Source organism: Diplotaxodon limnothrissa, linkage group LG14, assembly GCF_057381915.1.
Source record: "Diplotaxodon limnothrissa isolate DT_005_m linkage group LG14, D_limnothrissa_male_GT1.1, whole genome shotgun sequence".
Taxonomy (NCBI): Eukaryota; Metazoa; Chordata; class Actinopteri; order Cichliformes; family Cichlidae; genus Diplotaxodon; species Diplotaxodon limnothrissa.
In genome coordinates, this window is record NC_140609.1 from 42,423,302 (window position 1) to 42,450,731 (window position 27,430).

The 27,430-nt window shown below is 44.4% G+C and overlaps 1 protein-coding gene and 1 pseudogene across 1 annotated transcript in view; one reads left to right on the forward strand and one right to left on the reverse strand.

Annotated features, from left to right (window-relative positions):
* nyap2a (neuronal tyrosine-phosphorylated phosphoinositide-3-kinase adaptor 2a) overlaps positions 1 to 27,430 on the reverse strand; it is an 82,386-nt gene that overhangs the window by 50,195 nt on the left and 4,761 nt on the right. The gene's annotated exons all lie outside the window — the stretch shown is intronic.
* Positions 796 to 2,041, forward strand: LOC146619617 (histone H1-like; annotated as a pseudogene).

Sequence of the window (27,430 nt, forward strand, 5' to 3'; positions counted from 1 at the left end):
GGTGGCTGTCCCCCCACCCCTTGCTGACACAAAACGTTAACTCTTCAGCCTGTGTGCCAGACCATAGACGTAATTGAGGTGGATAGTTGTTAAAAGTCATCTACATTACGCTTGTGATTGCTTAAATTCAGTACGATGACATGTGAGGTGAAGTGATATAGGTAAATATTTAAACTAATGAAGTGCATAGAGGCACTTGACCTGTGTGGAAGACTTTCGTCTTATTATGAGCCATTGTTGAGATATAGAGCACATCTGTGAAAACAACTAATATGCTCAACCCTGTATGAAACATCTAAAAGTACATGATGGAGAAGCTGAGTTGAATATGAAAGTGTAAGACTTTGCCGCTGTGGGCAGAGCAACTACTGTGTGATGTTGCGTTGCAGTTTTTTTTTCTTCTTCTGAGCTGATGAGCAGGCTACACATTATCAGATCGAGAGCTGTCTGAGAACTACTCTAAGAGAGGGAAACAGCGCTATGATAACTGTGATAACTGGAGTGTGCAACGTTTCCATGAGCAGTTTTCCTGCATCTTGACTTGTGTGTAGAGTGTTCATAACATCAGCATCATGTTTTTGATTATTTGTTTGTTGGGTTGAAAAATAGTTAAATAAACTGGTGATCATATTTACGGATCACCATGGCACATATCATCAGCCATGTGATTTATTTTTGCAGATGACAAAGTGAGTGTGAATGTGTCTGACATCACAGTGTTTTTGTGCACTGTGCAAGAGTAATTGCCTTTGATTGTGAGTGACAGCGGTGATTTTGCAGGTCACCAGCTATTGTAAATAAAAAATAAAAAAAAAAGAGTGAAAAAGAAAAATCATAGGAAAAAGGTTTTGTGTTGATCAGCCAAAAACAACTATAATTTCATTTTCTGCTTTTAAGAAAGGACTGTTCACAAAAACACAGAGCGAGAGAGAGAGAGAGATATGTGTTGATTAAGCAGTGATGATAATAATGAAATGTCTTAGTTTGTCACTTTCAGGTGAAAAGCAGACCTGAATCAATTTTCCACATGCAGCGGTCGGAAGAAAGTTATAGTTTAACATCATTGGAAACATGCAGGCCAAGTTTCTGGCTGACTTATTTACAGTGCCATGTGTTTCTCAACCTCACAAGCGAGCTCACTCCTCCCTGAAGATAAGGAATGCAGCTCCAAAGCAATAACATGATAAAGAGACAGCAGCAAGTCCTGAGCACAAAAAGTCCCAGCAAAGCAGCAGCAATGTGGATAAACAGCAGCAGAAGAAGAAAGCAAACCCATCTTCCTGTCTGATTGGTTGAATTTCACGGAGGGGCGAGCAAGATGGCAGCGGGAAGAGGAGTTTTTGTTTGAGTTCTCAGCACGAGACACTTATTTGACGTCTTTCTGGCCTTCGGGACTTTTTTTGGAGATCAGCGCGCTAAACTTGCTGGATCTGAGGCCAGGGTCTGCGGCGGCAGCATGTTGAAATGCTCAAAAAGGACTGAGTGACTCGGGCAAGCCACATGCGGCTAGCGACATGAAAGAAATGGACCCTTCATGATGCGTTCAACGTGCCAGCGCTGTGGTGGGAAAGGCTCCATCATAAACACGCCCTGCGCCCTGCGCCGAGGTTCAGGCCAAGAAGAAGAAGACGATGACTTCCAAGCCCAAGAAGGTCGGCCTCAGCGTGGGCGAGCTGATTGTGAAAGCCGTGGCCGCTTCCAAGGAGCGCAACGGCCTGTCTGTGGCCGCTCTCAAGAAGGCTCTGGCTGCCGGAGGCTACGATGTGGACAAGAACAAGGCCCGTGTCAAGACCGCCATCAACAGCCTGGTGGCGAAGGGCACTCTGGTGCAGACCAAGGGCACCAGGACCTCCGGATCCCTCAAGATGAACAAGGCTACTGAGAGCAAAGCCAAGAAGCCCGCCGCGGCCAAAGCCAAGAAACCGGCAGCAGCTGCTAAGAAGTCGCCCAAGAAGGCAGCAGCAGCACTTCAGCTACTAGACAGGACAAAGCTGAAGCAGAACTGCCGGGACTGTTGAAGTGGGAGAGGACAAAAGAGTGAGAGGACAAAAGAGTGAGAGGACAAAAGAGTGAGAGGACAACAGAGTGAGAAGACTAGGTGAGAACACATAGGAATTATTTAATGTGGGAAATCAAAATTTGGGTTAGCAAACCTGGGGAAAAGAAAACTGACTGCTTAAGTTGGAAAATTGAGAAGGAGTCTAGATATATGCAAATATAAAAAACATATACATCATATACAAAATCACACACACAAGCAGAACATGCATTAACCCTACTAACACAAACACAAGAGAGCTCGTGAAGATTAGACAACATCTTCAGCATGTGAGTCTGTTTATCATCTTGTCCAAGTCACTTAGTGTGATGCAAAGACCAGTGGACTCATAGCACATTAGTTAAGAAATGATTAAATAATAGCAGAGAAATGTGTAGGAAAGGCAGCTTTAAGAACATGCTCTGCTGGAGATGCAGCTCCACAGACATGCATTAGACCTGCCTAATAACACAAACACATGTAATGAAAATTAGCTTGTTATCTTTCATCAGTGTTACAATAGTGTCAATTTAGCAGACACTTGTTATCAAATGCTGAATTTATCCTAAAGAAAAAAAATTGACTCTCCAAGTTGCAGGACAACAATTTAACTTTTGTGGGAAAAAAAAAATCCTGGTTTGACCAACCAGTGATCAGACAATAAATTTAGTGTTAAAATGGTAAATTGGGAGAAGCTTCCTGCTTGATTGAGGCAGCACATGTAATTTACTGTATGAGGGAAATTGTCTTTTGTGATACTATTTTGAACATGCTTTTCTGTCGTCCTGTCAACTTAGTGGGTTAGTAGTTGATATGCAAATTAGTGATCGGTTTTAGATTAATGAAAGGTGACTGAATTCTAGCACGAGTGAATGAGATGTGTTGGAGTTGTTGTGTGTTGAGTGGAGACTCTAAAACACTGAGTTTCCTGTTTTGATGTGCGAGTGAATCCTGTATTTAGATACACAACTCTGAATACGTCAGAACAGACTGTTTTGTGAAGTGCATGACAGCATGTCACATGTTTTATGATGAAGGGAAAGGGAAAATTGAATAAAATAGATCTGTGGCCTAAATGAGTGAAGAGCACAGACCTGGTAATTAAACTCATAGCTAATAAGACATTAGGATTATGTTGTGTGTTGTGCAGCTGATGGTTGATTTGGAATGAATCTAGCTGATGATTTTTCTTTTGCTGTGAAGTTGAGCCTGCCGATTAGTATGATGGTATGATGAACCATGCTAATGGTATGATTTACCTGAGATGAGGAGTTTGTGTCATGACTTAACAAGGCCTTTTTATTTTGATACTTTCACAGTGCACTGAAAGTTTTGTTCGATAATCTCTGTTCTTTGAGCAGATCTGCGAGTCGGGAATTAAAAGCGTTACACGTCGTCAAGAAAATTGTTGCAAGTGAGTTTCTCCACATTTAAAATGGGTTCAGGAGAAAGCCACTTATTTGGGACAATTAGGAAATGAGAGTCCCCCCCCCCCAAAAAGGATTCAACGAGGAAATCCAGTCTAAATTATTTTTCTTTTTGAAATGACGTCATTTTGCTGAGAGTGGAAACTAAATGCGACGATAGGTTCCACTATCAGCAAAGAAAGAAAGAATGAATGCATGAATGAGTGAGTGAAAGGAAAACAAACTGACTGACTGGTAAAAGCTGACAAAAGCTGACAAGACTTTACTGATGTAACACGACTGTGTGAAGTTGACCCCCGCCTGGCAGGGGTGCAGATGAGTCTGTGTGTGCTTCCCTTTACAGGAGCAGAAAGATGACAGCAACACTCGAGGTTGCATGATGATTTAACCTTTTACATGCCATTTTCTGTGTCTGTGCATTTATCAGGTGTGTTATTCATAGGCTTGAGTTGCTCACAGAGATATCTGTGACAAAGTATGCATACGCCTGCGCAAGCGTTAATATTTGCATTTTCTTTTCTTACAGCATGCCAGTTCTTCATGTGAATTGATGATGCGATTTATACCAGGACAACTGGTTGATGTTTTTTCCTACTACAGGATTTCTGGGTTTATGTGTGAGGAAAACTGTGTTTACAGGTTATGAGTGGTGATGCTGTTGCATTGTGTTGATGGGAAAATGTGAAGGTTACTTTGATAATGTGAATAACATGTGTGAAATTTCCTGTGTTGAGAACTGGTGTTACTTCTTTCCACAGCTAGGGTTGACTTTATGGTGTTTTTATGGCACCTCTGGAACCTGTTGACCTGTGTCTGACCTCTGTCTGACTACAGTCAATGTGTATTGCTAATGTTTGTTTCTTTGAGAATGCTGTAGTAGATTCAGCTGAAGCGGACAAGTGACATGGGTGAAACAAATAAGAGATTACGGTATTTATGGAATAGTTTATTATGGGCTCATTTGCTGGCCACTTTTGAACCCATAATAATAATATATGAGTGGAGTGACTTTGCTTAAGAGAAGTCACTGATTACATTAATGTTAACAGAGTACATGGGATAATCCATGTCTGAGGTGAATTAGGGTAATAGTTGTAGTTACTGGTTTGAGAAAACCTGCACATGACACTTGTCTTGCTGATGTTGAATGCTTATTACTCTTATGATACAATTGTTTACAGGTATGAAGTTTGATTTCACTTCCAGATTTTGCTTTCCAGGCCGTGAAGGTGTGTATGCAGGCTCCTGGGAGAGCCAGGTGTTAAGCAAACTTAATATGCAACACACGCTAACATCTTTTATTGCAGGGTTACGGAGCTACTCCAGAGGAGATGCCCTGATGTTGCCTGGGACATGATCTAGCTAATCTTTTTCTTTAAGACAGGGATCCAGGTTTGCTGAGTTGACGCATGGGAATGTCCATGCGTCAAGAGGTGGAGTGCAAGGATTAACATTAAACAATGTTTTTTATTATTGTTGCAGTGATTTGTGTGATTAGCCGTTTTATTTACAAATATTAAACCTATGCAAGTGGTGCACCCATGTTCAGATGAGGCTTTGATGGCCTATAAGTGAAGTTCACTGAACTAAAGAATGTGGTTTGATGATTGTTGACATACTCTCCAAATAGTTTGTCTTCCTAGCAAGGAAATACAGGTGCAGCAGTAATCTCCTGAGAAATCTTCAGAGGCCCAGTGAGAAGCGCATAGCTGATAGGACCAGGCAGTGGTTGAGGTCAAAGATCAAGCTGGTTGGGGCCCATCATGAAATCAGACCTTGGAGCCACAGCAAGGACCATGAAACTGCCTGCAAAATAGAGGAGAGGATCGTCCACAAGATGGGAGAGAGGCTTCAGGAGGATCAGAGATCATCTTCAGCACAGCAGACATCACACAGAGAGCTGTGCTACTAAGCTTCCAGGAAATCAAGAGGAGACTTCCCACAGCAAGATTTTAAATAAAATGAAAGATTCAATATTGACGCTGAGGAAGACAACTAAGGTGTACGACGTGCTCTGCCTTAAACCTTCAGCAGCGTTGGAACATGAAAACTCGTGGGATGAGGGGAGCGTGCCAAGCTCCATCGACAGCGCAGAAAGAGTTCGAGGATGACATCATGATTCTGTGAAAGCACAGGAACCAGAAGCTATGGTGGTGATGACAGCAGTTTCCTATGAACATCACCTAATGCTGTGCCACTATACTGTGCATACGATGACACTCTGAAGGCTGCTGGGATCATAACAGCAGTAAGACAAGAGAACCCTGCACCCTTTCCACAGAGGTGTTTCTCTGCAGAGCGTGGACAATGAAGGAGTCATAAATATCCCCCTCGCAGGATGAAGGCCTGAAGTGAGGTAATGGGAGGCCATAAAACTAGAGTGCTGAGAGGTCTGCAGCTCTGGAAATAGCTGAGAACCATGTTGACGAACAACAAAACCAACTGGTATGTTTGAATGTTTATTCTACATACATTTGGACTCTGGTCCTATGGACAGTGATGGAAACAACTGGAAGAGACATTCATGACGCCCTGCAGAGCTTAAACCACTCTGCAGAGAGACATGTGATGTGCACACCCGGAGGAAGCACCACCAAGCTGAGATGTTTTTGAAAATGTTACTTTTTTAGTTTCACTATTAAATTAACAATTTCTTTGGTTGCTCGTAAGATGCAGTTTGCCATAAGATGAGCTCAATGAATGGGGTAACTGCTAATACATTTATTAAACTGTGTACCTTTTCAGTAATTTAGGGTGATTTGACATATGCTGAGTATAAAAAGGTTTGCATTGAAACTGTCAGACATGAGGTATTCATACCTGGGAACTTTTCAGGCATAAAGGTCAAAAAGGGGGGAAATGTTAGATTTGTATTGTTGATTGTCATTTATGCTTAGAAATATTTACTTATATATGCTTAGAGTTTTGTAATTAGTTGTAGATTGGTAGAGGTTTTGATCCTTGATAGTCTGCAAACTTTGTGTGTATTAGACAGCACTTTGGGAGCATGAGAGGTCATACCGTGTCTTATTGTTTTATGGTAGGATTAACGTAGTTGCGTCTGTTCTAGTCTAAGTGCTCTTTGTTTAGATGAACTGCAGGACTTCCTCACCGTGTTATCTAGGATGAACCATCTAGGGTGAGGGGGAGGCTACCCTCTTCCTGACCAAGGATGTTTGACCCTTTGATCAGCAGTCCACACACACACACACACACACACACACACACACACACACACACACACACACACACACACACACACACACACAGGCAAGGTACTCTTTGTTTGTATGTAGACGTCGTATGTTAATGAACCTATGCATATTCATGTAACCTCAATAAAAGGATAGTGTATGGGAGGACGGACGAGACCAACTGGAGTCAAGCGGTTGTCCGGTTCTCTCCCGTGCACGAGTAACATGAAGAACTTTGCCTATTTGTGTCTTGCTTAGCAGCGTAATTATATTGTCTTAACGTTCCAGCGAATAGGTTTATGCTACAAACCTAACAATCGACTTTGAGGGGACTCCTGCAGATGGGTGAGTTGTAGCTAACTTGTATACAGTCATGGAGAGTGTTTGTCTGGCCGAGGGGGGGAACGCTGGCCGACTCCGGAGTTCGAGTCTCCGGAGGGAAAATCCTGGTGGTTTGAGACCCCAGGCCTGTGTTCGGGTTTTTGTCCAGCACAGGGACGGTAATTAAAATCCACCGTCGGGAAAAATCCTGGTGGTTTGAGACCCCAGGCTTGTGTTCGGGTTTTTGTCCAGCACAGGGACGGTAATTAAAATCCACCGTCGGGAAAAATCCTGGTGGTTTGAGACCCCAGGCCTGTGTTCAGGTTTTTGTCCAGCACAGGGACGGTAATTAAAATCCACCGTCGGGAAAAATCCTGGTGGTTTGAGACCCCAGGCTTGTGTTCGGGTTTTTGTCCAGCACAGGGACGGTAATTAAAATCCACCGTCGGGAAAAATCCTGGTGGTTTGAGACCCCAGGCTTGTGTTGGGAACGGCTCATCACAAGGACAGTGGCTCGAGCACGCAGTTGGGGAGAAGCCGGCCCAGGCCTGTGTTCGGTCCACAGGGACGGCGGTTCGAGTACACTGTTGGGAAATCATTCCTACGTGCAGTGACGGTATTTTAGCACTTTTCTGCCGGTAAGGGAAGAAGGCCATTGCAGAGGACGCTCTGAATGTAAAGGGAAACTGGATCCAGTAAAGCGGCAGGCTTCCACCAGGCGGCCAGGCACAAAACTCAATGCGTGACTGTATGGTAAGAACTGAGTAAAGATTAGATTAGATTAGATTAGATAGAACTTTATTAATCCCTCGGGTGGGTTCCTCTGGGAAATTCGATTTCCAAAAAAGCACAGCACCGACAGAAGTTACAGAGTTACAGAATATTATATATATATATATATATATATATATATAATACACACACACACACACACACACACACACACACACACACACACACACATATATATATATATATATATATATATATATATATATATATATATATATATATATATATATATATAAATACAGAGACAATATAAATAAAATATACGAAGGGGATAAATAGAATAAATAGGAATAAAAATAAAAATACAAGTGAATTGCACATTTCAAGTATTGAGTCTATTGCACCGTTGACTATTTACAAAAGTATTGCACAAGGTATTGCACAGTGAGGTGAAGAGGCACTACAGCTTAGTTGTTCCCCCCTCCTTTGTCCTCCTGTTTCCCCTCCCTCTCCCCTCCAGGGAGGAGTTAAACAGTCTGATGGCGTGTGGGACAAAGGAGTTTTTAAGTCTGTTAGTTCTTGTCTTTGGGAGAAGCAACCTGTCACTGAACAGACTCTTCTGGTTGTTAATGGCCGTGTGCAGAGGATGCCCAGCATTGTTCATAATGTCCAGCAGTTTCTTTAATGTCCTTTTCTCTGCCACTGTCACCAGAGTGTCCAGCTTCATGCCGACCACAGAGCTAGCCCTCCTGATCAGTTTCTCCAGCCTGGATGAGTCCTTCTTTGCTGTGCTGCTCCCCCAGCACACCACAGCATAGAAAAGTACTCCAGCAACCACTGACTGGTAAAACATCCTCAGGAGCTTCCTGCAGATGTTAAAAGACCTCAGCCTCCTGAGGAAGTACAGTCGGCTTTGGGCTTTTTTATACAGGTGCTCTGTGTTGCATGACCAGTCCAGTTTATTGTCCACCCACAGCCCGAGGTACTTGTACTTGTTGACCACCTCCACCTCCTCCCCCTCTATCTGAACCGGCAGTGGACCTTCTCTGGACCTCCCGAAGTCCACAACCAGTTCCTTAGTCTTTGAGGTGTTGAGTTGCAGGTGGTTTGTGTGACTCCATGCGACAAAGTTCCTCACCAGACTTCTGTACTCCTCTTCCTGATCATCCCAGATACACCCCATGATGGCTGTGTCGTCTGCAAACTTCTGAATATGGCATAATTCAGAGTTGTAGCAGAAATCAGAGGTGTACAGGGTGAAGAGAAGAGGGGACAGCACAGTTCCCTGTGGTGCTCCTGTGCTGCTGACCACTGTGTCAGACGTGATGTCCTTCAGCCTGACGTACTGTGGTCTGTCGGTGAGGTAGTCGGAGAGCCAAGCCACCAGGCAGGGGTCCACCTCCATCCTGTTCAGTTTTTCTTGAAGCATACAGGGCCGGATGGTATTAAAGGCACTGGAAAAGTCAAGAAACAGGATCCTGACCGTGCCTTTTCCCCCATCCAGGTGTGAGTGGGCTCTGTGTAGGAGGTACAGGATGGCATCCTCCACTCCGACACCCGCCTTGTATGCAAACTGTAGTGGGTCCTGGGCATGTTGTACCTGTGGTCGGAGGAGGTTGAGGAAGAGCCGCTCTAGAGTCTTCATAAGATGTGACGTCAGTGCCACCGGTCGGAAGTCATTCAGCTCATTGGGCCGGTTCTTTTTGGGGACCGGGACGATGCAGGATGTCTTCCATAGGGCGGGCACTCTCCCCAGTCGCAGACTGAGGTTGAAGACTCGTTGTAGCGGCTCCCCAAGTTCAGCAGCACACGCCTTAAGCATCCTAGGACACACCTTGTCTGGGCCTGCTGCCTTTCTGGGGCGAAGCTTCCTCAGTTGTCTCCTGACCTGATCCACTGTGACACTGGGAGATGTTTGGGAGGAGGGGAGGGGGGGAGATGTCTTGCTGCTGAGAGAGGGATTGGAGGAGGGGGGTGTCATGGTGTCAGGAAGGGGGGGAAGCGAGGGAGGTAGGAGAGTGGGGATTGGACTCTGTAGTGAAGGTGAGGGTGGGGGGGTTGTGGGCTGGTCAAACCTGTTGAAGAAGTTGTTGAGTTCGTTTGCCTTCTCCACAGTCCCCCCCACTGTGCTTTTCTTGGTGTTGTGGCCTGTGATGGTTTTCACACCATTCCAGACCTCCCTCATATTGTTCCTCTCCAACTTCTGCTCCACCTTCCTCCTGTAGGTGTCCTTTGCTTCCCTCAGGCAGCGTTTCACCTCCCGCTGTGCTGCCTTCATCTCCTCCTTCACTTTGCTCCTGAAAGCCTTCTTCTTCATGTTGAGGACAGATTTGACTTCCTGTGTTACCTACGGTTTGTTATTAGGATAACACCGTACCGTCTTAGCAGGGGCGACCGTGTCCACACAAAAGTTGAGGTAGTCTGTAAGACAGTGTGTCGCCCCCTCTATGTCCTCACCATGTGGGCTCAGGAGCACATCCCAGTCTGTGGTGTCATAACAGTCCCTCAGAGCATCCTCCTTTTCTGGGGTCCATCTCCGGATGGAGCGCGTTGTGACCGGCTGCCTTTGGACGAGGGGTGTGTATTGTGGCTGTAGGTAAACCAGGTTGTGGTCTGACTTCCCTAGTGGGGGGAGGGGGGTGGCTCTGTATGCATCTCTCACATTAGCATACAGTAGGTCAATTGTCCTGTTGCTCCTTGTGGGACAATTCACAAACTGGTGAAAAGCAGCCAGAGTAGAGTCCAGTGTGGCATGGTTAAAGTCTCCAGATATAATAATGAAAGCCTCGGGGTTTTGTGTCTGAAGTCTTGCTGTGACTGTGTGTATTTTCTCACAGGCAGCTGTTGCGTCGGCCCTCGGAGGGATGTAAACACACACACAGATCACATGACTGAACTCCCGAGGTAGATAATATGGCCGCAAGCTAACAGCTAGCAGCTCCAGGTCCGGACGGCATACCGAAACTTTAACGGAGACGTGTCCAGGGTTACAGTATCTGTTGTTAACGTAGACAATGAGTCCCCCACCTCTGCTTTTTCCGCTGGCCTGCGTGTCCCTATCGGCTCTCACGGATGTGAAACCGCATAGGTCTACGTTAGCCTGCGGCGTTAGCTCGGTTAGCCACGTCTCCGTGAAGATAAACAAGCTGCACTCACGGTATAGTCTGTGGTTGTTCAGAGCGCACAGTTCATCAATCTTATTCTGTAACGAGTTCACGTTGCCCATGATCACTGTCGGGATTGATGGTTTGAATCGCCTCCGGTGATCCGCTCTCCTCGCTCCAGCTTTGCAGCCTCTGTAGCTCCTCTTTAGCTCGGCCGGGATGTTGTGTCGCATGCCGGTCTGTCCCTTTGTTTTTAGTGCCAGCAGCTCCGCTCTCGAATAGATGAAGGAACTGGTTCCAGAAGTTTTAAAAAGTGCATTATCCATCTTGTATCGCTATATCTAAGAGGTATAAGTAGAGGAAGGTGAAAAAAAGTTTGAAAAGCCTAGTCTAAAAAAGTTAAAGTTAATAAAAAAGGTGCGGTGTTGCAGAGCTACTTGGAAAGGCTGCCGTCACTCCAGCGCCATCTTAAATTCTAAATGTGTGGTGTGTAAGATTGCAGAGAATGATTGTGTGGGAAAAGTTGATGTGTGTGTAAAAACAGTGAGAAATGGGGTTAAAAAATGTTGGAAAAAAAAAAGAGAGGAGTATAGAAATGTGTATAACAGTTGTTTCCAACTAGAGGGAGAGGGTGGTACTGCAGGCCACCTGCTCCCCTGGGGTGGACACACAAACATTTATTTTTTTAGCAGACGAAAATAGGAAGAGGGTTTGGTGTTTTTCAACGTAGAACAACTACAATCTCTCTGGGTTTTTAAGAAAAGGGAGTTCAGAACCAGAGAGAGGGGTGTTGTTTTAAGCAGTGATAAGAATGATCAAAATGTCTCAGTGTGTCACTTGCAGGTGAAGAGCAGACCCGGATCAATTTTCCACGTGCAGCAGTCGGAAGAAAATTGTAGGTTTACACCATTAGAAACACTCAAGCCAAGTTTTGGCTGAATTGTTTTACAGCTTAACTTCCATGTGTTTTTCACCCTGAGAACACAAGCTCCAAGAATCTCTCCCTGAAGACAAGAAATGCAGTTCCAGAACAACGAGATGGATCTCAAGAGCTCACAGCAGCATCCTGAGCAGTGAAGAAAAGGTCCAGCAGCAGCAGCTGTGCAAGACAGCGGCAGCGAGGAGAAAAATGGCACCATCATGACTGGATGGATGGATGTGCATTTCCAACGAGCTGCAACTTCACTGTCTGTGAATGGACCTTTGAAAAGACTGCCTGAGTTGGACATTTGCCACTTTTGGAGCAAAATGGCAAAATGAGACAGTGGAAAAGACAGGACAAAGCTGAAAGACAATAGATTCTCACTGGACTGCTGCAAAGAGGGGAGATGGGATGAGACCACAGTGGAAGGAGCAGGGAGGACATGGAGGAAGCTGTTTTAGTGTGGGGAATGAAATTTGGGTTTAGGAAACTGGGAAGAAAGAACGACTGCCTTACGTGGAGAATTGAAAAGTGTCTGGAGCACCGCAAAGAGGAGAGGTACACAAAATTACACAAACAGAAAAATGCATTAATCCTACTAACACACACACACATGCAATGAAACTCATGAAGCTCAAACAGTATTTTAAGCGTTTCTGTTACCATCATCTTGTCCGGTTCACTTAGTGGGTTAAGAAGTGATACAAGTATTATTTTTGGGGAAGGATGATTGAACCATAGCAGGGGTGAACAGAATGCTGCAGGGGCGTCAGATGAGTGGGGACTAATAGATTATTGAGTTTCTTGTTTCTGATGTGTGGGGGAGGTCTTATCATGACACACATCTGGGTACATTGGAAAACAAAACTCATCATCCATCCATCCATCCATTCGCTTCCGCTTATCCTTTTCAGGGTCGCGGGGGGCGCTGGAGCCTATCCCAGCTGTCATAGGGCGAAAGGCGGGGTACACCCTGGACAGGTCGCCAGTCTGTCGCAGGGCTAACACACAGGGACAGACAACCATTCACACTCACATTCACTCCTAGTGACAATTTGGATTAATCAATTAACCTATCCCCACAAAACTCATCATCTAATAGAATATTGTTGTTGTGTGAGGTGTGACTGGTGGATGAAAGTTTTGGAGATTTACTGATGCATTTTCCTTTGGTACCACTTTGAACCTGCCAGTTTTGATCTATCATTCTAAGAGAGTACGCTTAGACAACTTCTAAAAAGAGGCCTTCATATTTTTATTTTAACAGTGCAGAATTTTGTTTTGGCAATTTTCTCTTTTTCAAGCAGGCCTGCAAGATCGGAATCGAAAGCGCTACACAACATGTTGATCAATCGCAAGTGAGCTTCTCCAAAATTAAAATGGGCTCAGGAGAAAGCCACTTATTTGGGACAATCAGAAAACAAGTCCCTGTCAAAAAAGGATTCAGCGAGGTGATCCAGTCTAAATTCTTATTTCTTTTTTGAAATGGCGTCATTGCTGGCAGTAGAAACTTATTGCGTCACGAGAGGTTCTACTGTCAGCAAATAAAAAATGGGGACTGACTGGACTGACAAAAGCTTGACTGACTTGACACCAGTATGCAAGATTGCACCTGCACCCAGAGTGACAAAAGGGTGGATGTATGTATGTTTCTTTTTACAGGAGCAGAAATGTGGCAGCAACAGGTTGCATGGGCTTTTGGGTCGTGCTGACTTAACCTTTTAAATGCCACTTTCTGTGTCTTTGTGAATTTACTAGCAGTGTGTTATTCAAGACCTTGTATTGTTTACAGTGCAGAGGTCACTGTGAGAAAGTGTGCATACAGATGCGCTGCGCTAACATCTACATCACTTTTTCCACAGCCGAGGGTTAATCGTGGGATCTAATCAATTCAATTCAATTCAATTCAATTTTATTTATATAGCGCCAAATCACAACATAAGTCGCCTCAAGGCGCTTCATAGATACAGAGAAAAACCCAACAATCATATGACCCCCTATGAGCAAGCACTTTGGCAACAGTGGGAAGGAAAAACTCCCTTTTAACAGGAAGAAACCTCCGGCAGAACCAGGCTCAGGGAGGGGTGGCCATCTGCTGCGACCGGTTGGGGTGAGAGAAGGAAGACAGGATAAAAGACATGCTGTGGAAGAGAGACAGAGGTTAATAACAGATATGATTCAATGCAGAGAGGTCTGTTAATACATAGTGAGTGAGAAAGGTGACTGGGAAGGAAAAACTCAATGCATCATGGGAATCCCCTGGCAGCCTATGTCTATTGCAGCATAACTAAGGGAGGGTTCAGGGTCACCTGGTCCAGCCCTAACTATATGCTTTAGCAAAAAGGAAAGTTTGAAGCCTAATCTTGAAAGTAGAGATAGTGTCTGTCTCCTGAATCCAAACTGGAAGCTGGTTCCACAGAAGAGGGGCCTGAAAACTGAAGGCTCTGCCTCCCATTCTACTTTTAAATACTCTAGGAACAACAAGTAGGCCTGCAGAGCGAGAGCGAAGCGCTCTAATAGGGTGATATGGTACTACAAGGTCATTAAGATAAGATGGGGCCTGATTATTTAAGACCTTGTATGTGAGGAGCAGGATTTTGAATTCAATTCTGGACTTAACAGGAAGCCAATGAAGGGAAGCCAAAACAGGAGAAATCTGCTCTCTCTTTCTAGTCCCTGTCAGGACTCTTGCTGCAGCATTTTGGATTAGCTGAAGGCTTTTCAGTGAGTTTTTTGGACATCCTGATAATAATGAATTACAGTAGTCCAGCCTGGAAGTAATAAATGCATGAACTAGTTTTTCAGCGTCACTCTGAGACAGGATATTTCTAATTTTAGAGATGTTGCGCAAATGGAAGAACGCAGTCTTACATATTTGTTTAATATGTGCGTTGAAAGACATGTCCTGGTCAAAAATGACTCCAAGGTTCCTCACAGCGTTACTGGAGGCCAAGGTAATGCCATCCAGAGTAAGAATCTGCTTAGATACCATATTTCTAGGCTTTTCAGGGCCGAGTACAATAACCTCAGTTTTTTCTGAATTAAGAAGCAGAAAGTTAGCGGCCATCCAGGTCTTTATGTCTTTAAGACATTCCTGCAGTTTAACTCATTGGTGTAATTTATCTGGCTTCATGGACAGATAGAGCTGGGTGTCATCTGCATAGCAGTGAAAATGTATGCTATGTCTTCTAATGATGCTGCCTAAGGGAAGCATGTATAATGTAAACAGAATTGGTCCTAGCACTGAACCCTGTGGAACTCCATAATTAACCTCAGTGTGTGAAGAGGACTCTCCATTTACATGCACAAACTGGAGTCTATTAGATAGATATGATACAAACCACTGCAGTGCAGTACCTGTAATACCTACAGCATGTTCTAATCGCTCTAATAGGATATTATGGTCGACAGTATCAAATGCTGCACTAAGGTCTAGCAGGACAAGCACAGAGATGAGTCCACTGTCAGAGGCCATAAGAAGATCTGTTGCAAAAGCTGTTTCTGTGCTGTGATGAGCTCTGAAACCTGACTGAAACTCTTCAAATAAACCATTCCTCTGCAGATGATCTGTTAGCTGTTTGACAACTACTCTTTCAAGGAGTTTTGATATGAAAGGAAGGTTGGAGATTGGCCTATAATTAGCTAAGACTGCTGGGTCTAGAGATGCTTTTTGAGTAAAGGTTTAACTACAGCCAGCTTGAAGGCCTGTGGTACATAGCCGATCATTAGAGATAGGTTGATCATATTTAAGATCGAAGAATTAATTAATGGCAGGACTTCTTTGAGCAGTTTTGTAGGAATGGGGTCTAAAAGACACGTTGATGGCTTGGAGGAAGTAATTATTGAAGTTAACTCAGAAAGATCAATTAGAGAAAAAGAGTCTAACTTAACATCAATGGTACTAAGAGTAGCTGTAGATAATATTACATCTGTGGGATGATTACTGGTAATTTTTTCTCTAATGATAAAAATTTTATTTGTGAAGAAGTTCATGAAGTCATTAATAGTTAACGTTAAAGGGATTGTTGGCTCACAAGAGCTCTGACTTTTTGTCAGTGCTGAAGAGAAACCTGGGGTTGGTCTTATTTTCTTCAATCAGTGATGAATAGTAAGATGTTCTGGCTTTGCGGAGGGCTTTCTTATAAAGCAGCAAACTATTTCTCCAGGCTAAATGATGATCCTCTAAATTTGTGACACGCCATTTCCTCTCCAGATTACGAGTCATCTGCTTTAGGGTACGTGTTTGAGAATTTTACCACGGAGTCAGGTACTTCTGATTAGAGACCTTAGTTTTCACAGGAGCTACAGTATCCAGAGTCGTACGTAGTGAGGAGGTAAAATTATTAACAAGATGATCGACTTCTGTTGGGGTAGCGTTCAGATAGCTGCTCTGCTCTGTGTTGGTACAGGGCATTGAAGATGATAACAGTGGGTGGATTATGTTCTTAACCTGGGCAGGGGTAGCTCAGTAGGTAGAGTGGTGGCCCCATGATCGGAAGGTCGGGGGTTCGATTCCCCTGAACAGCTACCCTGAGGTACCCCTGAGCAAGGTACCGTCCCTACACACTGCTCCCTGGGCGCCCAGTGGCTGCCCACTGCTTCACTGAGTGAATGGGTTAAATGCAGAGAGGGATTTTCCCCACGGGGACCAATAAAGTACACTTTCTTCTTAAACTTAGTTACAGTGCTTTCAGAAAGACATCTACTTTGATAAAGTCTACTCTCCACCGCTGTGTAATCAATTATTGTAAATGTAAATGTTATCAGGAAATGATCAGACAGGAGAGGGTTTTCAGGAAACACTGTTAAATGTTCAGTTTCTATGCCATATGTTAAAACAAGATCTAGAGTGTGATTAAAGTGGTGGGTGGGTTCTTTTACATTTTGAGAGAAACCAATTGAGTCTAATAACAGATTAAATGCCATGTTGAGGCTGTCATTTTTAGCATCTACATGGATGTTAAAATCACCCACAATAATTATTTTATCTGAGCTCAGAACTAAATTAGATATAAAGTCTGAGAAATCAGACAGAAACTCTGTGTAAGGCCCAGGTGGACGATAGATGATAACAAGTAAGACTGGTTTCTGAGTTTCACAGCTGGGGTGGATGAGGCTAAGCATCAGGCTTTCAAATGAATTAAAAGTCTGTCTTGGTCTTTCATTAATTAATAGGCTGGTGTGAAAAATTGCTGCCACACCTCCCCCTCGGCCTGTGCTTCGAGATTTCTGGTAGTTAGAATGACTCGGGGGTGTTGATTCATTTAAACTAACATAATCATCCTGCTGCAACCAGGTTTCTGTAAGGCAGAGTAAATCAATTTGTTGATCAATTATTAAGTCATGTACTAACAGAGACTTGGAGGAGAGAGACCTAATATTTAATAATCCACATTTCACTGTTTTACTCTTTGGTTCAGATGTGGATACTGTATTGTTCTTTCTTTGTAATTGTTTATGTTTAAGTTGTTTGTTGCTGGTTTTTAGTTTGTTTTTTGTCTGTTTGGGAGCTGACACAGTCTCTATGGAGATGGGTTTTTGGGGGGGTAGCAGGAGGAGAGAAGCTGCAGAGAGACGTGTAAGACTGCAACTCTGCTTCCTGGTCCCAACTCTGGATAGTCATATTTTGGGGGGTTTAATAAATTTGTCCATATTTCTAGAAATGAGAGCTGCTCCATCCAAAGTGGGATGGATGCCGTCTCTCCTAACAAGACCAGGTTTCCTCCAGAAGGTTTGCCAATTATCTATGAAGCCCACATCGTTTCTGGGACACCACTCAGACAGCCAGCAATTTAAGGAGAACATGCAGCTAAACATGTCACTCCTGGTCTGATTGGGGAGGGGACCAGAGAAAACTACAGAGTCTGACATTAGTAAGGATGTTGGGGGAAACAGGAACTCCACAGGAAGAGTCTTTTGTCTCTTCGAGGACTCTGGGAGGCAGCAAGGGAGTGTGAACCTCAAGGTGTGAAACAGCTGTGTACTGCCTTTTGTTCCTGGAGAAGGTATTTAACTGAGAGCCATGCTGGGCTCAGGGAGACTCTGCTGACCTGCCCCGCGGTCATGTAGGCTCTCCACAAGCTTGGTTTTCTGTTCTTTGTGTGTTTGGATTAAAGAATGTTAGCTACCGCTCACCGCTCGTCTGCAGGCCTTATTTAATGGAAAACTTCCAGGTTGGGCACCCTGTCATGCTTGCAATTAGTGCAAAATGCAGCGGCACATTTTTTTTAACTGGTAGAAGGAAATTTGACCGCATCCCTCTGGTTCTGGCTTCACTCCATTGGCTTCCTATTGTTTTTAGGATCAGTTTTAAAGTCCTTTTATTGGTTTTTAAATCTTTAAACGGTCTGGCCCCTGTATATTTATCCGATTTGTTGAAGCCTCATACTTCTACTCGCTCGCTCCATTCAGCTGATCAATTGCTGTTGTCAGTCCCTAAGTCGCGGCTGAAACTCGGAGGAGATCGAGCTTTCTCAATTGCGGCTCCGATGCTTTGGAACAACCTTCCCTTTCATATTAGACAAGTGTCTTCAGTGCAGGTCTTTAAGTCGAGATTGAAAACCTATTTTAATTTCCTGACTTTAAACTATGCGGGAAACTGACATCCCTACTATGTTTTGCTTTTCTTTGTTTTTGTGTTGTTCAGCACTTTGGTCTGCCTGCTGTGTTTTTAAAGTGCTATATAAACGATGATCAGTAGCAGTTTTTGATACGGGCAACACGGGCGGTTGCCCGGGGTGGCATCACGGGCATCGGCAAAAAAAAATAAAAATAAAAAATTGCTCGTACTCCTGCTGCCCCGACATCAGCCAGCGCATATTGGGAATGGCATAGGCACCGATCGGTTTTCTCTCGCCCATTTGCTGGGAGTAAGGGCGCCCTCCATTTGCGAGGTGCGCCTGCTGCTTGCAGCACAGGGAGGAGAGGGCGGGGCGGCGGGGGATTCTCTGGCTGGCTGGAGCAGCGTCTAATAATCAACTTGCAAAATAAAAACAAAACGACAAACACGAAAACACCAGACATCATGATAGAGACTTATAATTTGCACCGATGTTTTTTTGAAACTCTATATGAGAAAAGTGAGCGCGAGAGCGCGAGAGCCCTCGGTGCACCTGCGCGCTGCTGAAGTCAAAGTAAACTTTATTGTCATCTCCGCTACTTACAGTCCAGTATATAGAGAGACGAGACGACGAGGCTCCAGTTACAGCAGTGCAAGTAAACAAACAATAAATATAAGAAGAGTAAGAAAATAAATATACACTTTACGACTCGGGGTAAAGGGATCAACAAAGATTTACAGTTTATAATTTACAGTTTGATGATTTAAAGTCTCACGCAACCCGTCGAAAGGGGAGGGAGACCTGCTGCTTCCAAATAGAGCACATTTCATTCATAATGTTGTAAATCCAAGCCCATCATGGATTCATGATTTGAATCCTGGGTTGTGTGAAATCCCAGAAATAAACCTTAGACAAAGTGAATCAGTGAACTAAGGTGTAGGTCTGTTAAGTTATGTTGTGGTGATCCTCGAGTCCTCCATTATTTGTGTTCATACTGGAGTGCAACATTAAAACCAGTGGAAGATGGACAAGAAAAGCTCAAAGCCATCAGGTGCTCAGTTTAGAAAAAAGGGAAAAGACGAGGAGGAGAAACGAGCAACAGATGCAGGTAAGAAGATGTGTGATTGGATAATGGCAGGTCATCCTGAACCAATCAGAATCAGAACACTTTATTAATCCCTAAGGAAATGATGTGGGTTACAGTTGCTCCAAAAAGAAATGGTAAACATAGTAACAGTAACAGACTAAACTCCAAACAATACATTATGTTACAGATTTTAATATTAATTAGTCAGTGTCAGTTGTTGATTTGTCCTGCTCTCATTGTATGACGAATTATGACGGCTGTTTGGTAGCCATTTGGATACAATGCATACTCTCTCTCTCTCTTCATATGTGTGTTTCTCTGGCAAAATTCAGTATGGTTCTGACAACAGTTTTATGTTAATGTATAATCCTTAATATGTTTTATGTGTGTGTGTGTGTGTGTGTGTGTGTGTGTGGGGGGGGAGGGGGGGGGGCGGCGCCAGAGGGAGTGTTCACCCGGGGCGCCAAACAGGCTAGGACCACTGACGATGATGATAATGATATGCTCGACAACCAGAGTAACAGATCATTAGCAAGGACAGGATTTTTTGACCTGTTCAAAATTCAAGGTGATGCATTCCCCTACACCTTGAAGACATGTGCTGGCATTAGAGAGATCTGGAAGAAGAGCGAATGGCTATCAGGTTGAGGCACATAATGGTGGTATCAGCCTCACACTGCCAACACTGCTTGAAAGCAATGACATTTCAGACAATCGTGAGGAACTAAACGGGCTGGCCTCGTTTCGCGCCGACAGAAATGCAGCTCTGTGCGGTAAGACTCGCGGTGGCGGCTTGTGTGTTTACATCAACGAGAAATGGTGCAGGAACTCTGTGCTAGTTTCTAGTTATTGCTCATCGCTGGTGGAGTTTGTGACTGTTAGATGCAGACCTTTTTATTTACCACAGGAATTCACCACTGTTTTCATTATCGGAGTGTACATTCCACCTAGCGCTAATGCTAAGGAAGCGCTATGGGAACTGTATACAAAGATCAGTGAACTGCAAAATACACACCCGGATGGACTGTTTATTGTTGCTGGAGATTTCAACCATGCAAATCTCAAGTCAGTGCTTCCTAGATTCCATCAGTATGTGGACTTTGCAACGAGAGGGGAAAACACGCTGGATCTTGTTTACACAAACATCCCGGCGCATATCGGGCAGAGCCCCGCCCCCACCTCGGCTACTCAGACCACATCTCTGTTATGCTAATTCCAGCATACAGACCACTCGTCAGGCGATCAAAACCGGTTCTGAAGCAGGTGAAAACCTGGCCAGCAGGAGCCATCTCTGCTCTTCAGGACTGTTTCGAGAGCACTGACTGGAACATGTTTAGGGAGGCTGCAACTTACGGTGACTTCACTGACTTGGAGGAGTACACATCATCAGTGTCCAGCTACATCAACAAGTGCACCGATGACATCACTGTCTTCAAGACCATCATCTCACGACCCAACCAGAAACCGTGGATTACTGTGGAAGTGCGTGCACTTCTAAGGACCCGAGACTCTGCCTTCAAAGAGGGAGATAAGGTGGCACTTAGAAGAGCTAGGGCCGAACTTTCTTAGGCCATCAGAGAGGCGAAGCGCGCACACGCCCAGAGAATCCACAACCACTTCAAGGACAGCGGCGACACACAGCGCATGTGGCAGGGCTTACAAGCCATTACTAACTACAGGATGACATCACCTGCCTGTGACAGTGACGGCTCCCTCCCAGATGCGCTGAACAACTTCTACGCTCGGTTCGACAGGCAGAACGACGTGGCGGCGAGGAAGACCACCCCTCCTCCGAACGACCAGGTCCTGTGTCTCACTACAGCTGAGGTGAGGAAAACTCTACGCAGAGTCAACCCACGTAAAGCTGCTGGACCAGACAACATCCCAGGCAGAGTACTCAGAGAATGTGCTGATCAGCTGGCAGATGTTCTCACCGACATCTTCAACATCTCTCTGAGCAGTGCCGTCGTTCCCACGTGCCTCAAGGCCACCACCATCGTCCCTGTGCCCAAGAAGTTTTCTGTGTCCTGTCTCAACGACTACCGTCCTGTTCCACTTACACCCACCATCATGAAGTGCTTCGAGCGGCTCGTCATGAGACACATCAAGAATCTGCTGCCCCCCTCACTGGACCCACTGCAATTTGCATACCGCCATAACGAAGGTTGACAAGACAAAAGAGATGGTTGTTAACTTTAGGAGGACACGAGGCGACCACTCACCGCTGAGCATCAACGGCTCCTCTGTGAAGATCGTCGACAGCACCAAATTCCTGGGGAAGGACCTCGGCTGGTCCCTCAACACCAGCTCCCTGCACAAGAAAGCCCAACAGCGTCTTTTCTTTCTGAGAAGACTGAGAAAGGCTCGGCTTCCACCACCGATCCTGACCACCTTCTATAGAGGAACTATCGAGAACATCCTGAGCGGCTGCATCACTGTCTGGTTTGGAAACTGTGCCATATCAGACCGCAAGACCCTACAGCGGATAGTGGGAACAGCAGAGAAGATCATCGGGGTCTCTCTCCCCTCTATTGAGGACATCTACACCACACGATGCATTCGCAAAGCCACCAGCATTGTGGCTGATCGGACACACCCCTCTCACACACTCTTCACACTCCTGCCATCTGGAAAAAGGTACCGAAGCATTTGGGCACACACATCCAGACTGTGCAACAGCTTTTTTCCACAAGCCATCCGTCTCCTCAGCAAAAATTAATCCCAGCCGTGTCTCCCTTCTGTCTCCCATTCCCTGATTTCCCTGTGTGTATTTAAGCCCTGTGTTTTCTCGTGTGCGTTGCTGGTTCACCTGTGTTCTTTCCCTGCCTCATTCTGTTATCTCCCTGCGTCTCCCCCATCCCCGTTTCAGGTCGGTGTTTTCTTAGTTTTTCCCAGTATAGGTTCCTTAGCTTCTGTTTCTTGCCTGCTACGTTTTTGTTTGTTTTACTTAGAAGTGCATCTTGTTAGCACTGCTTGGGCAGAGTCAGTGCCCTGCGCAGCTTCAGTCACCTTCGTGTCTGTCACAGGACCTCGTGCCTGCTGCTTTTGTGCCTGTCTCTGCTGGAGGGTCCGAAGGGCCCATCCAGCCTTCGTCAGCCTCCGCTGGAGGGTCCGAGGGGCCCGTCCAGCATGCAGCGCCACCACCTGCGGCCCTCATGCTGTTGCCTGCAGCGCCACCACCTGCAGCTCCCACGCTAGCTCCCATGCTGTCGCCTGCAGCGCCACCACCTGCGGCTTTTCGCACGGTCGGCCTCCTGAATTTAACTGTTTGGGATTCCTGCGCTGTTGGCCTCTGGGTCAGCCCCCTGAACTGTTTGTTGGCTCGGTTTTCTTGTGTTCCTGCGTTTTTGATTTTGTGGTCTGTTTTGGTTTGTTTCTGGACTTCTCCCAGTATAGGTTCCTTAGCTTCTGTTTCTTGCCTGCTACGTTTTTGTTTGTTTTACTTACCGGTTTAATAAAGTTCACCTGTATCTGACACTTCCTGCATCTTGGGTCCTACTTTCAACCTCCACTCGTCTGCCACTGCAGACATGACAGGCGATATGTGCCCACAGAACATAATCCAGCAGATCATGCGTCAAGATCAATCCAAGCCTCTCAGCTTACTAATACGAACCAGCTGTCTGGACCAGCAATCTTGTATGAACAATACAAAAGCAAGACATCTTCAGTGTTGTTGAACCAGACTCAGATAAAGCGATCTGGCCACGAGTCACTTGCTGTGCCAGTAAGAAAGAGGAAAAGAAACTCGCTCCAGAAAGGTTTGAGAAATTTTTTTCATGGAACTCTTTGCAATGACCAGTTGCCACACTTATTCATATTGCTCAGTCCATGACCCAAATTGCTAAGGAATGCAAAGGATGGCATCAGTGTTCAAAGCCACAGTTGTCCAAGGCAAGGAGTGTTATTATTCGCTCTGTGCAGACAGCTAGTTTCTCTGAGGGTGCGATTCGAGCGGCTGGAATATGGCTGATAGGTGGCAAAAGATGCATAGGCAGTGTTATTCATGGATGTGTCATTTGTCGGAAGCTGCGAGGCAGAACTGAGAGCTAGAAGATGTCGCAATTGCCAGAGGAACAACTTAGTAGTTCTTCCCCCTTTACTTACAGAGGCCTGGATGTCTTTGGGCCTTGGAATGTAGTTGGAAGGCGCACAAAAGGAGGACTAGCCTACAATAAGCGCTGGGCAGTGCTATTTACTTGTCTAAGTACTCGTGCTGTTCACATAGAAGTGATTGAGTCCATGGATGTTTTCATTAACTGTCTATTCTTCTTCTTTGCTATCTGGAGCCGGTGAATACAACTGCACTCTGGTGGCGCATGGGAATGCACGATTGGAGTTGCAAGGAGGATCCTGGACTCTATGCTAATGCGCACAGATTGTTCCCATCTCACACACGAAGTACTGCGCACTTTAATGGCAGAAGTAACAACTATTATTAACTCCAGGCCTGTAGTTCCTGTCTCTTCAGATGCAGACTCACTTGAAATACTAGCCCGGCTATGCTCCTTACACAAAAGGCAAGCGCACCACCTCCACCGGGGAAGTTTACAGAGAAGGATCTCTACAAGCAGCAATGGCAGCAAGTCCAGCACCTAGCAGACCACTTCTGGAGACACTGGAAAACAGAGTATCTACACACACTCCACGCACGGGGCACACGGGGCGCTAATGCGCTAACTCGCTAACAGAGTGTTGCCACGTTAATGCGGTTATGGAGTTAGCGTCATTTTAATGAGATTAACGCTGACATCACTAGTATTTTCATATTATGAAACTATTAATTTTGTGTTATTCAAATGTTGCATGAAAATGCATAGTAAACCACTGTGTTGGACTACTGCGCAGTGGCTGTACTGCTCACGGTCAGTGTTATATCAAGTGTTCAATATTCCAAGTGAGAACCGTCCATGTCACAAGGTGAATTTTTTGACAGTAACTGCTGTTTTTTCCACTGTTAGCTGTCATTAGGCATTAAAACTTTCTTTGAAGTGGAGCTCCAACACTTTGTAAATAAACTCTCATGAGGTGCGAGAATTTAATTAAACTGTTTATCAGAGAAAAAGTGTGATTTTTCAGACACTCTAACCAGACATTAGAAGGTACAATGTTAACTTATACTCAGTAGTTGTTGTTGTTGTCAGCTCTGGACTGCTGACCACAACAAACGGCAACAAGCCACAATAAACAGATCCAAAGTGAATCCTGGCCAGATGAGCTGATACAAGAACTGATTTGCTCCAGATCTATGATCCTGATCTGGTTCTGATCCAAATTCATGGGCTGCTTCCTCCTGAGGCCGCATTTGTAGGCCAATTTCATCACAGCAACGCGCCGAAGGCTGTCCAAATTCGTAGACTCCTCCGAGTGCAGCCGTCCTCCTTTTCCCCGAATTTGAAGGATGGGTCAGATGTGTCCTTCGTGGCCCACCATATCCCAGAATTCATAGCGCGGCCCAGCCAAACTCCAGTTTCCAACAATGGCGGCCGCTACTAAGTTTTAAAATTACTGTTATTAATCTTTCTGGGTCACAAAATAAACTTTTAACATATTTTCAGGCGAAAAATGTAGCTGTGTAAACTTCAAATATCTGCTCGGTTTATCAAGATATCACTTATTTGCAAAAGTGCTTCGACGTTTTTGGAGACGTCTGTTACCCACCAGCTCGATAGCTAGCCGGGAGCTCGAGGGTCACTGAAGCCGCCGAGAACGGCACAACTCCCGGCACATCATTTTCAGATCACCGCGGACTTTCGCTACTCAGGTTAAACGTAATATATAAGTCACTTAGACAACCTAAATTTTTATTATTTGGCTTTTTTCAGTGTTTTATTTGTTCGTGAGTAAATCGGTTTGGCTGAGATTAAAGTAAGATGAAATAAAACTTTATTAATCCCTTGAGTGGTTTTCACACAGCTGAATAAACGTCAAACAGAAAACTGATTAAACAGAAGTATGAGACAGTCGAGAGTTCACTCCAGTGTCCTGTTATACTTTAGATAGCAAGGAGCAGACGGCCGAGTTTATTAAACTCCACCGAGACAGCGGTGACGCTAATTAGAAAGATAGACCGTCCAATTCCACAGCCGTTTACTTCCAGCCTACCCGACCTTCTGAGGACCCGGGTCCTCAGGAGGATGCAGCCCATGAACAAAACGGCGAGGAAGCTAAACTGAAACACAGGACACAAGAATTTCAAAGTAAAACAGGAAATATAAGACATGGAAACACCAACTATACAAGGAGACACGGCAGACAGAGAAGACAGGGAGAACATGGAGCACAGAGACAAGAGTAACTAGATGTGGAACACGGGGAAGGCAAAGTAACAGAAAACTAAGGACTATAAACTAAGACTATAACATAAACAGAAAACATTAATGAGAATCAAAACCATTAAATCCAACAAATCCAAGAATATAACTTCCACTAGAGGGCAGTGCAAGTACCTCCCCAAATAAATTGGTTGCCAACTGCCCGTAAAACAGAAGAGGACGAAGAAGAAATTACATAATACTCATGCTGTGAGTAAAACAATGCAGTGCCTAATAGCAAAGATAAATATTTAAAAAAATAAAGAAAAAGTAATCTGTCTGACCTGGGTCTTGGAGAAAACCCCAACCCAGATGAAGGCCCTAGCATGAGCTGTGGTCAGAAGAAAGCAAAGAAGGTAAACTGTGGACAAACCAAGCCAGTTCCACAATGCCTGGTGTGTGGGGGAAATTATCAATATGTCTTTTGTGACATTTTGTTTGCTGGTGTGCTGTGTGATTTTTCTAATGTGAAATATGTGATGCCCTAGCTGCACCATGGAGATATCGCAGTACAGAAGACTGAGATGTACTTCTTAAAGGGAAGCTGTTAAAAAATAAAACTCTATGCTATCAGTACACCCAGATAAAACTAACTAAATGCCTAATGCATTGGTAGGTTGTCTACCAGTACATTAGAAGATTTAGGTGCTGTAAATTTGTAAAAAATTAAGATACTGTTAGCAGAAAATAACTATAGTCACTGTCTGTTGTTCATATATTCTGTTAATTTAATGCCATCATACCCAATACAATAGAATTAGACAATTAAAGTTTTAGCAGTGTTTTTCCAGTGCAGTTGAAGGTAAAATTGGCTAAATACATTCACTATTTCAGCAGATCTGGGTAACAGTAGCTGTACTCACATATTTTACTGTGAAAATGTATACACATTGGTTAAACCACATACACAACTGTATATGGTGTTTAAATATTGTAAATCAATGATATAGACATATCTATCTATAGTTAATCTGAGAAACTGGAAAAAAAAACATCTTGTGGACTTAAACTGAAGGTTCAATTTTGATTCTAATTGAGCTGAAGTAAACTGACTGTTGTCACCATGGCAACACAGTCTCCCTGGAGAGTCTCTCTGGAGACCGAATGCAGTAATGACAACTTTTTGAGTATTCTCTCATATTTGACTACAAATGAGTGATTTTTTTTATTCTTAGTCAATTTATCAGATTCAGCTGTCCTTATATTTATTTATTATACTTATTATATTTCTCAGCAGCTGACCCAAAGACCATTAGAGACTGAGGAGGCATTCAGGAAAGCTGGCGGGTGTTAGTGTAAATAAATGGTAAATGGCCTGTATTTTATATAGCGCTTTACTAGTCCCTAAGGACCCCAAAGCGCTTTACATATCCAGTCTATCTAGTGTAAATAAAGACGCACAAGCTAAACACTAAGCTAAACACTGTTTTTCTATCGTCTTTTACAGTTTTAGAGTGGGAGATAAACTGGACACTTCAACGTGCTGAACTTAATTTGTATAATGAACATAGTTTGACTGGGTTTTGCTTTGTATTTGAGATAACAAACCGCAGTGTGTAATCAGTGTTACACAACAGCTTGTAAAACTGTTTAATATACTTTTCGTTCAGACGTGTGGATGAGCACCATTGGGTAATAGCAACCAGTCATCAACCTCTGGGACTAAAATTAAGCCAAGGCTCAAATCCTTAAACTTACAGTTCCTCATACATCCAGCGGGGGCTCCAGCAG